General features: G+C 40.7%; 1 protein-coding gene across 4 annotated transcripts in view; it reads left to right on the forward strand.

The window, feature by feature from the left end:
* wfdc1 (WAP four-disulfide core domain 1) overlaps positions 1-14939 on the forward strand; it is a 43163-nt gene that overhangs the window by 1278 nt on the left and 26946 nt on the right. The gene's annotated exons all lie outside the window — the stretch shown is intronic.

The following is a 14939-nucleotide window of genomic DNA, read 5'->3' on the forward strand; positions in this document are numbered from 1 at the left end:
CAGATGATGGATTTCTGATGCTGATGTTTTAAGGTCATAAGCTAACTGCGGACGCAAACCAACCCACATCCCCTCCACAGGGAGTGTAACCACAATAGCAGAAATGTATGTTCTTTACAGACGGGGATCTCTGAATATTTCGTGCGGTGGAATTACTGAAGGATCTTGCAGGCGGGCTGCATGTGAATCGGTTATTTTAAACGGGATTAAACCACCGCGGGACGCAATGTGTTCTCTTTAGGGAAACTTTTCGGAACGAGAATTTTTGGTTGCAGAATCGCAAACGATGAGTTAAGAATTGTTGGGGGGGGTGCAAAATAGTGCCCTTGTGCTTAAGGCAACACCAAATCCGTGCAGTCTTGTCCATGAGCTTTCCACTCTCTGGGTAGCAATCAGTTCTGGAGCTACCGTATGAGATAATTCCGGACTACCGTGTGAAACGGCAGAGATGGGCTCAGGAACCTTTAAGGCAATTTGCGGAATACGGTAGATCCCCCGGAGAATTACACGCTCGGGGCCAAAGTTGGATCACCACAAAGGGACTTGTGTGCTGCAAGTGCTTGTAAATTATACCGAGAACGGGGACTAGGGGAAGATCGATTTGTATGGACAGTTGATGTTTCGGCTCAAGACGCTTCATCTGTACCATTTAATTGTTGGCTCCAGATGGTAGCGTATGCAGTCCCTGGCATTTCCATCTAAAAAAAATCGGTGAAGCTATTGGGGTTCGGTCGAGCTCCCTGAAGAACTTCAGTTCCCAAGGAATGTGCACACTTCATTTTTTTTTTACGACGCCGTGGCGTTCAGAGTAATAATTCACCAGCAGGTCCATTAGGGCGGGGCTGATTTAATTTTCAATATGAATTATCAGGCCAGATGGTTTGCGAAACATATTGCCAATTCATTATACAGTATGAGCCTACTTCGCAGATTAATGACTCTGCCTGTTCCGACGTCATCCCTCCTGTTCGTTCTTGTGGGCTATTGACATTCAACTCTCTGGAATTCCATCACAGTCCCCAAACCGCCCCTCCCTCCCTCCCATCCATCCCATCCATCCCATCCATAGGATAGTCCTTATGACCTACCCTTCTGACAGCCTTTGAATAATTTTTGATCACCTGCTCCATTACTCAGCACGTGACATGAGTCAAATATTTTTGAGAAGTGCGATACAATAACAGCTGGCATTTAAATAATGCCTAAAATTGGTTGTTATTTAATAATCGCGGTACAGGTGAATATGAATTGCTATATATAAATAAATATATACCATAGTGATACAAGAGAGGTAGAGTTTGGTGAGGAAATGTCATGGTTTGATTTTCAAGGTCCTGGGAGAGGGGACCCAGGGTAGAGTATCTAAGTTTGGGGATGATACTAAATTGAGTTGAAAAGCAAATTGAGCAGAAGATAGGGAGAGTCTGCAGAGCGATAAAGATAGGTTAAGTGAATGGACAAGGGTCTGGCAGATGGAGTACAATGTTGGTAAATGTGAGGCCATTCACTTTGGAAGGAAAAGTGAAAGAGCAGATTATTATTTAAATGATAAAAAGCTGCAGCATGCTGTTGTACAGAGGGACCTGGGAGTGCTTGTGCATGGATCACAAAAGGTTGGTTTGCAGGTGCAGCAGGTTATCAAGAAGGCAAATGGAATGTTGGCCTTCTTTGCTAGAGGGATTGAATTCAAGAGCAGGGAGGTCATGCTACAACTGTACAGGGTACTGGTGAGGCCACACGTGGAGTATTTCATGCAGTTCTGGTGTCGTTATTTGAGGAAGGATATATGGCTTTGGAGGTGGTGCAGAGGAGGTTCACCATGTTGATTTCAGAGATGAGGGGATTAGACTGAGGAGAGATTGAGTTGCCTGGGACTGTACTCACTGAAATTCAGAAGAATGGGAGGAGGTCTTAATTTTATATGTTTCAGTAAGAAAGAGATAGATAAGATAGAGGCAGGAAAGTTGTTCCACTGGTAGGTGAGACTAGAACTGGGGACGTAGCCTCAAGATGCAGGGGAGTAGATTTGGGATGGAGATGAGGAGGAACTGCTTTTCCCAGAGCGTGGTGAATCTGTGGAATTCTCTGCCCATTGAAGTAGTGGAGGCTACCTCAGTAAATTTAATGCAAGGTTGGATAGATTTTTGCATAGTAGGGGAATTGAGGGTTATGGGGAAAATGCAGATAGGTAGAGATGAGTGCATGGTCAGATCAGCCATGATATTGACTAGCAGTGCAGGGTCGATGGGCCGGATGGCCTACTTACTCCTGCTGCTATTTCTTATGTTCTTATGTCCTTGCCTGTCTAGCAGAAGAAAGCTAATTCCATCATGTGGTGTGAACAGTTAATAAACACTTCTTCTGTTCTTGATATAGGATGACAAATTGCTCATATCAAACAACAAAATAAGTTTTTTTTGAGGAAGCAATTCAGTGCCTCAGAGAAATATAAAATGTAATATCATTGCAAGCACTCATGCACAGTTTTTGAGGTGGTTAACACCGAGACGGCCTAGAAAACCTTGGCAGCTGCTATTGTCAATTCATTGCTTCTTCGTTAATAGTCCTAAACTCTTTGTGGGGATGCTGGCTGGACATGTTGAGCAGGCTGTGTGGTATTCAAAAATAGACACTGGTAGTCTTGGCCTTCTTCACTGAAGATTTTAATGTCTCACTGCTGAGGAAGGATAACTCGCATTATTGAGGAATCTCATCCATTGCCAACTTGCATCAAGTTTTGGGTAGTATCTCAGCCAGCTTTTAATGTGTGATGAGAGTGGCCGGAAGTTCTGACAGTGGCTTTTCAAAAGCTGGGCTAATAGCAGTTCATGGACAATGTTTCTTGTTTTGACAAAGATTCAGTAGACCCCTTTGGACTGGAGGTTCTGAGGGTGATATTCAAGTTACTAATTTATCAACACCGCCAACTATGAATGGCAACAGCAAAAATACTTCTATGTTTAAAAAAAAATGGAGGGAACTCCAAATATACTACTAAATCATGCAGTAATTATTTTGAATGAGGATAAAGAAAATATTTCTGCTGATGGCATAAGTAAGGAATTTCTATGAGATAGTAATAGAAACAAAATAAGGCTATTTATTCCCGTGTGCCTTTCAATGAGATCTTGGATGATTTTCACCTTCGCTCCACTTTCCTGCACTTGTATAATCATCGATTTCCTCAAAACCTAAAAATATCTTTATTTTGTTTTAGTTGGTCTTCAGTCAACAACAGTATATTATACCCAACATTATGTTTTCTAATTTAATAACCTCTTGTCAAAGGCCTTTGAAAGTCCAAATGCATGGCTTCAATTCATTTATCTCTGTCTATTTTCTAAATTACAGTATTAAAAACATCTGAAAGATTTGTCAAAACTGATTTGCCTTTCATAAATTGACTCTGCCCAATTGTATCATTCGTTGACAGATATCCTGTTGTCATTTCTCTCTTATTAGATTCCAATGTTTCCCTTCCAGATGTTAGACTAATTAGTCCATGATTCAATTTCCTCTCTCCTTCCTTCTTATAGTGAAGTTTTAATTGCTAACTTTCAACCTGTGTGAACTGATCTAGAATCTATGGATTTGTGAAATATGACAGCTAGTGCATCCACAATCATCACAGCTATCATATGCAAGAGCATCAAGTGCAGATAAGTAGCTCACTGTTACTACTGTTTTACTGAAGTATATGTCTTTGATCTAGTCCTTCATTCTATACATCTGTCATTTCCAAGGCACTTTTGGTGCTTTTTTCCTTTAAAAGCAGACACAAATTATTTGCTTAATTTCTTGCCGTAAGTCCTGATGAAGGAGTTTGATCTGAAACATTGACTATTTATTCCCCTCCATAGATGCTGCCTGACTTGCTGAGTTCCTCCAGCATTTTGTGTGTGTTGCTCAGGATTTCAAGCAATCTGCAAAATCTCCTCTGTTTACTTGCTCTGCCTTTTCCTTATTTGCAGCAGTAATTTTTCCTGTTTCAGGCTGTGAGGAATTCACATTAACCTTTATTAATCTTTTCCTTTTTATCTATCTACAAAATCTCCTGCAATATTTAGTGCTTCTCATTTGCCAGTATTTTTCCTTTCCTTATCAATATTTTATTTGCCTTAGCTAAATCCTGAAAATTTCCTAGTCCTCAGACTTCTATTTTTTTTTTGGTTAAGTTTTAGCTTTATCCTTCGATCTAATAATATCTTTTACTTCTTTTAATGATCACAGCTGGCTTACTTTTCACATTGGATATTTTTGTCTTAAAGGGATATATGTTACGAGACAGGAAATGTGTGGTGGGTGAGGGCTTGGAATAATAAACCACAACACTTCTTGATTAGCCCTGCGATCAAATAAGGGACTTGACCCTGTCTCCTGTTTGGAATCACCACACTCTTTATGTGCTTTCTTTCTTTCCCACCCCCCCCCCACTCCCTCCTTTAACTGGATGGTAAAATGAGTGCCTATCTCACTGGCTTTCCTCAATCTTGAATCTGGCAAGGTAGACTAAATGATAACAACATTAGGTAGTATAGTTAGGTAACGTAACCTGGGTACACGTGGACAAACCTAAAAGCCCACAACAGCTGTTGAATCAGAGGCTGGAGCTGTGCCAAATATAGATGATTTTGTTAGTTTTTTTTAATCACTGCATTTAAAACCTCTGACAACTTAACTAGATAATATAATATTTTTAAAAATAATAATCAAAAACCTGGTACGTGATTATAAATAATTAAAACATTAAGCTATACTAAAATTATTTTGAAAGATAGTTTGCCTTCCTCTTTGCCTCTCAAACTGCAATCACAAAATCCCCACTGGAGGTCCCATTTTGTGGTTCAGAGCAGAGAACTGATTCCACTACATAATGCTGGAAAATCCCAGCAAGACTGCACTTTGTGAGTAGAGAATAGTGAAAGATAAAACGACGTTTGTCCTTCAGTGTACCCTGGTCCTCTGCACTGAAAATCAAGAAAAAATGCCATGACCTGTATCACTAATAATAAACTTAAACACAAGATTCTTCATATGCTGGAAATCCAGAGAAACACGCACTAAATGCTGGAGGGATTCAGCGGGTGAGATGACATCTAAGGAAATGAATAAACAGTCAACGTTTTGGGCCGACACCTTCACCGGGAGTGAAAAGGAAGGGTGAAAAAGCCAGAATTAGAATGTAGGGGGAGATGATAGGTACAATCTTGTGCAAGTTAGAAGGTGCTAAGTAAAGTTAGGTGGGTAGGGAAGGAGATAATGTGAGCAGCTGGGAGGTAATAGGTGGAAAAGGCAAAAGGCTGGAGAAGATGGAATCTGATAGAGGAGAGGGCACTATGGGAGAAAGGGAATGAGGAGGAGCATCAGGGAGAGGTGATATGCAGTTGAGGAGAAGGGAAGCAGTAAGAGGGGGGCCAGAATGGGCGACTGAAGAAGGGGAGAGGGAGAAATTAGCAGAGGTTTTAGAAATCGATGTTCATGCCCTCAGGTTGGAGCTACCCAGAGAGAATATGAGGTGTTGCTCCTCCAACCTGTGATTTCATCATGACAATAGACAAGGCCATGGACTGACATGTCAGAATGGAAATGGGGATTGGAATTACAACAGTTGGTCACTGGGAAATCCTGCTGTTTGTGGTTGGAGTGAAGGTGCTCAACAGTGCCGTTCCCCACCAATGTTCAACAGGCCGCATTCTGGATACAGAAGACAACCCCAAAAGATCCATAGGTGGAGTGTTGCCTCACCTGGAAGGACTGCTTTGGGAGGTGAGGGAGGAGATGAATGGGTAGGTGTAGCATTTCTCTCACTCGCAGGGATAAGTGCCAGGAGAAAAATTAGTGGAGGGGCTCAAATGGGCAAGAGAATCAGGGAAGGAGCAATTCCTGTGGAAAGAGAGGAGTGTACAGCGGGGGGGGGAGGTAAACATGTGGTTGGGGGTAGGAAACCATTAAAAACGTTCAACAGAATTCTGCTTCTCACGCTTTCCCTGTTTCCCCTACCTACCTGGCTTCACCTATCACCTTATACAGCTTGTACTCCTCCTCCCTTTTCAATTCTGGTGAAGGGTCTCAGCCAGAAATGCTATCTGTTTATTCATTTCCATAGATACTGCCTGATCTGCTGAGATCCTCCAACAGTTGGTGTGTCCCTCTGATAATAAATCTGATTCTGATTTGAAAGTCCCACAATTATGGCCATTAAAATGGAGTGTCTGTGGTTTCCATTCTGAAGCAGCAACAAAGCTTAGCAAGTCTCACGCTTTTTGATAGATAACAAAATTGCACTTCATTTTCTAAGTTAAGGATGGTCTGGAATTGAAGATGAGATAATGAGCACATTTAAAGTGACCACATTCAAAGACTAATAGTCAAAGTTTTTTTTTATCGTAAGCTGCAAATTACCAAATACCCAATGAGATGAAAGTGAATCCATATCAAAAAAGGGAGATGCTGAATTACAGAGTTCTTAAGTGAGTGACAAAGATCAAAGCATAGTCTTTAGAGGTGTAATTTGTCTGGTGTATATCCTTTCTGGGGGGAAAAAAGGTCTATTCTGCATCAGTGTTATGCTAAAACCAACATTTGCTTAACTTGGTATTTCTAAATGGATGACACTTGTGTATGTAGGGAAAAAGTCAAAGATTCAAGATTCAAAGTATATTTATTATCAAATCACATATGCAGTATACAACCCTGAAATTCATCTTCCTCGCAGACAGTCCCGAAACAAAGAAAACCATGGAACCAACCCGTTCAGAGAAAAACATCAAACATCAAACCCCATCCCCCCCACACGTGAAAAATAAAATTGCACAAAATGCATTAAAAAAAACGATCAAAAGTACTGAATATAAAACACAAAAGGCATCGTTTCAGTACAATTCAAAAATTGCCCAACAGTAGTCACAAGGAAAAAGCAACCAGAACTAAATCTAGAAATAGAAGACATCGTAAAAACTAAATTAGCGTCCAAATCTACAATCCGTTGCAATTAAACCCAGTTCTGACCCCATCCACTGACATCATCGAGGGAGAGGTCACTCGAAAGCAAGGACCTTTCCTCAGGAGCAGTAAGCAAGACCGCCACACACAGCTACCTTCTCCAGCAGCAGAGAACGAGAGCCTGGTAGACAGTGCTGAACACTCACTTGCCTCGATGTTTTCAATCTTCCTAAACATCGAAAGTGGAGTCGATCATGGGCCTGCGCCCCATCTTCAGGCTTCCCAGCCTCCATGCTGCATGCTTTGGTTGCAGCCTCATGAAACCCTGTCAGAGACAGCAAAGTGCCAATCACAAGATCACACCACCAGCATGTAGATTACAGGGTTTAACATAAGACATAGGAGCAGAAGTAGGCCATTCAGCCCATTGAGTCTGCTCCACCATTCATTCATGGGCTGATCCAATTCTTCCAGTCATCCCCTCTCCCCTGCTCTCACCCATACCCTTTGATGCCCTGGCTAATCAAGAGCCTATCTATCTCTGCCTTAAATGCACCCAATAAATTGGCCTCCACAGCCGCTCATGGCAACAAAGTCCACAGATTTACCACACTCTGTCTAAAGTAATTTCTCCATATCTCAGTTCTAAAAGGATGCCCTTTAATCCTGAAGTCATGCCCTCTTGTCCTAAAATCCCCTACCATGGGAAGAAACTTGGCCATATCTCATCTGTTCAGACCTTTTAACATTTGGAATGTTTCTATGACATTCCCCCCTCATTCTCCTGAACTCCAGGGAATACAGCCCAAGAGCTGCCAGACATTCCTCATACGGTAACCCTTTCATTCCCGGAATCATTCTCGGGAATCTTCAATGAACCCTCTCCAATGTCAATTTCTAAAATAAGGAGACCAAATCTGTACTCAATATTCCAAGTGTGGTTTCACGAATGCCTTATAGAGCCTCAACATAATGTCCCTGCTCTTTTGTTCTATACCTCTAGAAATGAATGCCAACGTTACATTCAACTTCTGCACCACCAACTCAACCTGGAGGTTAACCTTCAGGGTATCCTGCACAAGGACTCCCAAGTCCCTTTGCATCTCTGCATTTTGAATTCTGTCCCAATCTAAATAATAGTCTGCCTGTTTATTTCTTCCACCAAAGTGCATGATCATACACTTTCCAATATTGTATTTCATTTGCCACTTCTTTGTCCATTCTCCTAAACTATCTAACTCTCTCTGCAGGCTCTCCGTTTCCTCAGTACTACCCGCTCCACTACCTATCTTTGTATTGTCGGCAAATTTAGCCACAAATCCATTAATATTGTAGTCCAAATCATTGACATATAGTAGAACCATATCTGAAATTTTTAAAAAGCTGTAAAAGAAGTGAAAGCAATTGCTTTGAGAGTTGTCTTGAGTACGTCACTTTGGTGGCATTGTTTGCTGGTGCTGTCTTCTTCAGAACATGCATTTCAGTAGAAGGTTCAGAGTGTTTTTTAAAATCTTTTAAACGTCTGTCCATTGAAAGCATGTTTCCTAACAAGGGCCAAGGTCAAAGGAGCCAAAACCCTGACCAAATATTTTAACTGTGAGCAGACTGATCATAAATGAGTGGGAGTTTTCTGTTGTTCCAATTCACTTAGTTGGTGACTTCTGTGGGTTGCCTGCACGTGAATCGGGCAGCTGTAATTAGATTTTAAAAGGCAAGGGAAATACAGGCATCCTGTGATCAATGGGAAGGCAGACTGGAGAGACTGACCTGCTGCAGACACAGTGCAGCCCACTGACAGAAGCAATTGAATGAGCAGCAGAAAATTGACCATATGTAGTATTTCCTGGAGGTTAATTACCAGATTTTTCCACCCACTCTACAATACTTTATGGTTGAGGTGGATGGCTGGGATGGAAAATAATTCAAGGACCTTTCCTCTGAGCACCTGTGTATCTTTATGGCATAACCGTAAAATCCATATATACAGAACATGTGTGACTACATGTATCAAGTCAGTAAATGACATCATTCTACTTGTCCTCCAGCACTGGGAATAGGACTGGCTGTATGCTTACTGGGAACCAATTGTGATGGTACAGAAAGAGATTGGTGGGATTGATTGTATTGATTTAGATACAATTTTAATCACGTACAAAACAAAAAAAGACCTGCAGATAGCAGAGTATGATGACCCACGAGTTTGCTTGCCAGTAATTAGTGTCATAGAACAATACAGCACAGAAACAGGCACTTCAGCCCATCCAGGCTGTGCCAAACCATTAATCTGCTTAGTCCCTTGACTTGCACCCAGGCCAGAGATCCCAGTAACCATCCCATCCATGTATCTATCCAATTTTTTCTTTAATATTGAAATTGAACCTACATCTACCACTTGTGCTGGCAGCTCATACCACACTCTCACCACCATCTGAGTGGAAAAAGCTCCCCCCTCATGTTTGCTTTAAACTTACCACCTTCCCCTCTTAACCCATGACCTCTAGTAGTCTCACTCAACCTCAGTGGAAAAAGGCTGCTTGCATTTATCCTATCTATAGCCCTCATAATTTTGTATACCTCTATCAAGTTTCCCCTCAATCTTCTATGTTCCAGGGAATAAAGTCCTAACCTATTCAATCTTTCCTTATAACTCAGGTCCTCAAGTCCTGGAAACATCCTTGTAAAATTCTCTCTGCACTCTTTCAATTTTATTTACATCTTTCCTGTAGGTAGCTGACCAACATTGGACACAATACTCCAAATTAGGCCTCACGATACAATTTCAAGATTATGCTCCAACTCCTGCACACAATACAGTGTACCAAGGTGCCAAAAGCTTTCTTTACAACCATATCTAACTTTGATGCCACTTTCAAGGAATCATGGACCTGTGTTCTGATATCCTGCCGTTCCACTAGACCCCTCAATGCCCTACCACTCACGGCGAAAAACCTACCTTCGTTGGTTTCCCAAAGTGCAACACCTCACACTAGGCTGCATTAAATTCTGTTTTCCATTTTTCATCTGTATGTGCAGCATTACTAATTAGTTACCAGTGAATGAAGAGGAGAAAATCAGTTTCTTTCTGGACATCCACATAATATAACATCTGCCACCAATGTCCTTTTGGTAGTTTTTATTGTTCTCTTTTTGCTCCTGATTCCAGCATCTGCCATCTCCCATATCTCCATTTTCTTCAAAAGGTCTGCTGCCAGTCAAACAAGACTAGTCCAGCTTCCTTTTGACCTCTGATCTTACTACAAACTTCAAAGCATTTTATTCCTAATTATTTCTGTTGGTAACTTTCTAACAGCTGGCCTATAACTGAGTGTTGCTAATTATCTGGCATTCCCGGTGTGTGGAATGGAACTGCGACAATTTGGCTTCAATCTTTTGGCAAAAGTTCTGCTCCTAATGAATTATGAAAAATCAGTTAATCCTCTGCTACTTCCACACTAGGTCGCTCTCAAGCTGCCGACGGCTTACAGAACAACATCTGTGTATTTAAAAAAAATTTCAATAAATGAACATTTTATGCTATTATTTGACAAAATTGAGAGCATAGAAATGTTGCTCTGTACAAGTTGAAGGATGGATGTAGCATATCACAAGAAATCATACATGCCCAAGAAATGAAGATGCATGTATTTAATTCACAATTTATTTCAGTACTTTTCAGAAGAAAACACATGTAGGGCTTGACAGGATTTAAGTAAGGATGACATTTTGTTTGGCTGATATGTCTAGAAAATGGGCTTGCAATTTCAATATCGGCAGATGGCTACTCAGTCCTGTGATAATGAGAAGTTTTCTTCACTCAGAGCACAGTGTCTTTGGAACGCTTTACCTGGACGTTTCTTGAGTCTCAGTCTTGGAGTACATTAAAAACACTGATAGACACAGAGAAAATCAAGAGATATCAGATAAGTGTGGGAAAGTGGTACCAAGGTGAAAGATCAGCCATGACATTGAAAGGTGGACCAGGTCTGAGGGGCAGATTAGTTAACCAACACTCTTATATCTCATGTTCTAGATAAACTATCATCAAACAAATAAAATCAGATCCAGTAATCACTTATGGTAATTGCACCCCCCCTTCACCATTCAACATTCCCCATTCTCATTTCCCCCTCTCACCTTATCTCCTTACCTGCCCATCACCTCCCTCTGGTGCTCCGCCCACTTTCTTCTTTGGCCTTCTGTGCTCTCCTATCAGATTCCCCCTTCTCCAGCCCTTTACCTCTTTCACCAACCAACTTCCCAGCTCCTTATTTCACTCCTTCTTCCACTTTCACCTCGTGCCTACTACCTGGTATTACTGCCTAACCTTTCCCCACCTTCAACCATAAAGGCCAAAAAACTGCTGGAAATGGTGAACAGGAAATGCTGAATGAAATCCAACATTTTCTGTTTTTTAATTTCAGATATCCAGCATCTTCAGTTTTATTTGCTAGCAAAGCCTGTTTATTCCATATTCCCTGTTGCCCCTGAGAAGGTCGAGGTAAGGTAGCTTCTTAAACCACAGCTATCCTCCTAGAAAATGCACTCTCTCAATATTGAAGCAATAGCAAACTATTTCCCAGTTAATACGATATGTTATTTTTGGAAACCAATTTAATGGAAGAGATTTAAAACTTTCAGTCTTACGCATAGTGTCTCATAGTAGATTTTCTACTTACAAAGCATCTCACTGAGAAAAGGCTTCTCTTTGATACTTCCTACTATATTGTGCTGAACTCTGGGACACTAATTGAGGAAGTCCTGAGGTGTAGCAGCATGCTGGTCTCATTCATCCCTTCTCTAAGGGAAACGTTATAATTATTGCCACTCATGCATTCAGTTTCCTCAGTTCCTTCCTGTGGTGCCTCACTTGTCTCGTAAAAATGTTACTTGTTTTTAACTTCATAGGTTTTCAAAGGAAGTAAGGCTAAACCACAAAGCTCCTTGTTTTGGAGCCAGGGGAGACTCCCGCTTAGAGCCATCAATATCTTTGCTTTTTAAATCGCCCACGAAGAACACAGTGTCCTTTGTATTAAAACCTTACCATTACATATTTGCTGATATAACAAACGTCACTGTACTCCCAGAATAATTCATTTTGTCAGTGCTTTAAAATGTTTCCTGCTGCAGTTGGGCGCTTTTCCATTACCTTTTAGTTTTACGAGCCGAAATGGTTAGGTTCCACAGACATTGTTACATGTTGTACAGGGAAACCTGTCCCTATAGAGGCCATTTTGAATCCCTGTTGCCAGTGAGATTTCTTATGATCGGTGCCAGTCAGAAATTTTGTCACAGCGCATGTGTGACTGAATTTCTAATTTGCACCGATGATAAGAAATGGTGAAAGCAGATGTTTGAGAGTTTACGGACAACTAGTGAGAATGTCAGCAGCAGTGTTGACTGATAATAAATAGTTAACACCAGTCCCCTCCCGTGTGCGAGAGATCAGCAGTGGACATTCCCTCAGGTAAACAGGGAGTGCCTTTGGTAACGCATGCACCAGGAATGACAAAGGAATGGAGGACGATCACAGGAGGTTGCAAACCCGTGGGTTTAGGGTCACTCTTTATGCTGCTGATGACAGCTAGCTAAGGCTCAACTTCCACTGTTGCCTGTAAGGAGTTTGCACGTTCTACCTATGATGATGTGGGTTTCCTCCGGGTGCTTCGATTTCTCCCACGGTCCAAAGATGTATCAGTTGGTACCCATTGGTAAGTTAATTGGTCATTGTAGCTTGTCTTCAATTAGGCCCAGATTAAATTGCCGGATTTCTGGGTGGTGTGTCTCGAAAGGCTGGAAGGGCCTATTTCACACTGTATCAAATAAAATAAAATAAATAAATAAAAGTACAAGATGAATCTCCCTCCACTGGCTGGGAAACTACATGCTGGGGCTTAACAATTAACCTGCAAAAGAAAGGGAGACTGTGATCTCCCGATATCGGGAAGTACAGGCTGACAGCTGAAGATTCTCCTCAGGTTTTACGGGGTTGGTGGTTTTACTTGGGTCTGGGCCAACAACAGAGCTGTCCCAACTTAAAGCATCAGATTCTTCCCAACTGGAGACAGACTGAAAGCTACTATCAAAGATCAAAGTAAATTTATAATCAAAGTACATTGTATTACCTTGAGGTTTATTTCTTGCAAGCATTTACAGGAAAATAAAAAAAATACAATAGGATTTATGAAAAACTGTGCATAAAGACTGAAAAACAAACAAAATAAGACACATTGTGCAAATAATCATAATCAAAAAATAACACTGAGAACATGAGTTGTAGAGCCCTTGAAAGTGAATCTCGATTGTGTCAGTTCAGCATTGAAGTGCAAAATTTTTAATTAACATTTAAGGATAAATTTAAATCTTCTAAACTTCAGTGTCCTTGATATCATACTATCCAAACATTTTAATAGAGCTTTAAAAGTACTAATGTTAAAAACAATGTTATAGGCTTATGTTTTGCTATCAATGTTTATGTTTGGCATAAAATTCTCAAACATTTGATCTTCTGAGATCTGGGAAGAAGGCCTAAGGCTATAGGAAAGATGTGGAAACATGTGATCTAATCCTAGATTTAACTGGACTTGGTGAATGATGCAGGAAAGTAAACTTTGCCGTGTGCTTCGTCTGGCTCGAAAAAATCCCCCACAGTCACACAAAAAAAACCTGGAGTCTGATCACTAGAGTTGCCAGACCAGAGCTCTTTCATTGTGGTTCTGTTATATAAGGGTCATTGAAATTGATAATTGGGAATAGTTAAAAACTCCATGAACATAAATCATGTGGCTGCCAGTTTTGAATGCTTAGCCAAGCTGTTAGTCTTTGCCCATTTATTGTTGAGCAGACCTATTTTCTGTTACTATTAGTATCTTGCACTTTTGAACCGTTTTGACTACATTTTGCGTTCTTTCAGGTCCTCCACATATTCCAGCAAGGTTCCATTTTTATAAACTGTTCATAACCTGGACAGTTCACAAGTCAGAAGTGCGACCACAAGCTGGGTTTCCAGGTGGCAGAAGAAGCCTACAGTCCCTTAGCTGCTGGCAAAATATCCTGCTGGTCTCCCTAGTGCTTGATTGTACATCTGGGTTGTTAATAAGTCTGATATTGGTAAACTGGGGATACAGCATTTTAAAATTTAAAAAAAAACATCGTTTTTTTCAAACACTATTTCCTGCCTAAGCATTGAGGTAAATGAATTCAGAGGTGCAATTGTAAAATTCCTCTGGTCTAAGAGCAAAATGCAACAGACGCTGGAAATCTGTAAATGAACAGAAAATGTTGAAATGCTGTGTTGACTTGGTGGTGTCTGTGGAGAAGAAATCATAGTTAATATCAGAGGTCTATCACCTTCCACCTAGTTTAACTAGAGGGCACGAAAGATCATTGACCTGAAACTATCTCTGCATCTCCCTCTACAGATGCTGATTGACCTGTTGAGTGTTTCCACCTTTTACTGTGCTATTGAAAATTCTGTGGTATGGTACTTTTTTGAAAAACAAGTTCAACAGAGAAAGAGCCGGAAACATAATGGAGGTGAATTTCTGCAGCAAATTTCACCCATTTGTCTTTAATACTTCGTTGATGTATGCAGCTCACAGTGAGAACCTAAAACTTGTTTAGTCCTCTGCTTTTCTGCAGACTATAATGATTCACTCTGGCTCTGTCTTCTAGTCCTGCTGAGTAGCTCTGATATCTTACATTTTTTTTAATCCGCCTTTTGTAGTGTTTTGCTGTTGTGGTAGGTTTTCTTTCAGTATCAAAGTCAGAGTTTCATCAGTCAAGTTATGGTGGTTAAGGCACGATTGGATGTTACATATTTAGAAACTAAAGCCACCTGCAGAAATGTGGAATGCTATTTGCTAAATTAATAAACTTAATTTCAAACGGTTATGTATTCAATGGAGAAAGGAGTTGCCCCTTTAACTTTGTATTAGTCCCGTCTGTTCTTTGAGTTCAACAATATTGCCATTCTTCACAGAAAAAAATATTGCCTTCAT

The sequence above is a fragment of the Hypanus sabinus genome, chromosome 17, assembly GCF_030144855.1.
Source record: "Hypanus sabinus isolate sHypSab1 chromosome 17, sHypSab1.hap1, whole genome shotgun sequence".
Taxonomy (NCBI): Eukaryota; Metazoa; Chordata; class Chondrichthyes; order Myliobatiformes; family Dasyatidae; genus Hypanus; species Hypanus sabinus.